Below are 2072 nucleotides of genomic sequence, written 5' to 3' on the forward strand. Positions count from 1 at the left end.
CAACGTGTAATTATACAACACGCTACTGAAGTGAAACTTCTTCAAACACACAAACATACCGGGATAGGGATTAAGGAATTGGTTTAATGGTATTATTTGTACACTATGAATTTAAATTTGACACTATACATGCCGGAGTTGCCTGTAACGAACGTTGCATTGAAGCGCGCTCACGGCTCAAGCGATCCCCACTACGAGACATCCGTTGCGTGATTTCGTTACATAGCAACTCGCATGAAACGAACTTATCCTACCGTGCGTAAAGAAGTTTCACTTCGAAAGTCATCTACTAACAAATTAATGATAATTATCTCAATAAAGCAATTAAAGGCAACGTTGAATAATGTCCTTGTCCTTCGGTTGCCTGCATCTAATAATTATTAAAAAAAAAGATCTAATATTGTATGCATTTAAGTTACGCAAATGGTTATCAACTTCAATCTAAAATTGAATACTTACTTATTATAACATACTAGCTACCATTAATTGTACTGATATGTATAATACTTATACATAAAGGTATATTTCTAAACAAAAAAGCAATAAGCACCACTTTGACGAAAAAAAGTGAAAGTATACAAAAACAATCGGTCAAGTACGAATCAAAAAGTCAAACGAAGGAGTTGTGTGGGACTGAGCCAACTAGGCCACTAGAAACCCAAAATTAATATAATATGTACATATACAGTGAAACTTCTGTAACACGAACTTTTCTTAGACCAAATATTTGCTAACTTTATTTTATTTTTAGGTCACTTCACAAACATGTTATTTTACTTTTGTTCCAAACTCTTTAACTCGAAATATTACATTTCTCTAACTCGAATTTTACATTATACAGGGTATAACAGAAATAAGTACGGAGCTTACAGGAAGTAATAGAACAGTAAGAAACAAGAAAATTAAGCAAATGTTTGTAGGTCCGAAAGTTCACCGTTTTCGAGAAAAATCGTAGTCAAAAGTACAGGCAAATTCAATTCCAAACGTGGTAAAGAAATACGGCCTGGCAATTACCAGCATCTGTTTTGTATTATTTTGCTCATGTATTGTTTACGTAATTGTTAGATTAGATGAAGTATGATGCAGGGTGTTTATGTTAAAAGACAAACTCTGGTAGCCTTTTATTCTTTTAACGTTTAAACGTTGTTATGAGGCAATCGCTGTGCAGTCTAATAAACCTATTCAGGAATTCATCAAACATTGGTGCAGATCAGTATGTTACTGTTGTTAAATTAATTAAGTAAAGTAGGGGCGAAATCCTTGATTTCAAAGAAGACAATCCCCAAAATAGCAGGGAGCATTGACTCCTCTCATGTGACAGTGTGGAAAATTTTAAAGGAACATTTATTGGCGATACATGTTAACGAAGTCGCCTGAAAGGACAAATTTATGTATGCGGAACCTAGCAAGAATAGAGAATAGATCCTACTGAATGTTTGGATCTATCAATATAAATGTCATTCAACGATTTCCCTGAGGTTGTCTTCGCCGACGCATCAAATACGATCCGGAGTTTGGTGGTCAAACTGTCTTCCTTGATGACATGACATGTGACCTAAGTGAATGTATATTGTGTAATGAGGTTTGTATTGTGCTAACAGTAACGACTGCTTATTCAATTTGCGTTCCAGGTTGTAAAATCGTTTGAGTGCCATGTCCTTAGAATTCCCTACCACCACATTTTGGTGATTTGTGGGAGGCCGCAGTCAAATCTCTTACACATAATATTAAACGTGTAGCTGGTGATGCTTCATTTTCATTTGAACAATTCAATACCTCATTGTACGAAATCGAAGCCATTTTAAACTCATGCCCCTGAATTCCAATCTCCAATAACCTAAACAACCTCTCATTCCTTACTCCTGGTCATTTCCTGATTGGAGACTCTGGAGGTAAATATAGGGTTGTTCGGAAAGTCATTTCGTTTTTTCCCGACACAGGATTTAATTGTATTCTTTTGCACCCAACTTCACATTTAAGTCGTATAATTTTTATATGCTTTGAGAGCTCATATAGCAAGGCTTGTGTGTGAAAAATTCCAATTAATTCTACGCAGTAGTTTTTGGTTGGTG

The sequence above is a fragment of the Agrilus planipennis genome, unplaced genomic scaffold (genome assembly GCF_000699045.2).
Source record: "Agrilus planipennis isolate EAB-ADULT unplaced genomic scaffold, Apla_2.0 scaffold198, whole genome shotgun sequence".
In the NCBI taxonomy this organism is placed as follows: domain Eukaryota; kingdom Metazoa; phylum Arthropoda; class Insecta; order Coleoptera; family Buprestidae; genus Agrilus; species Agrilus planipennis.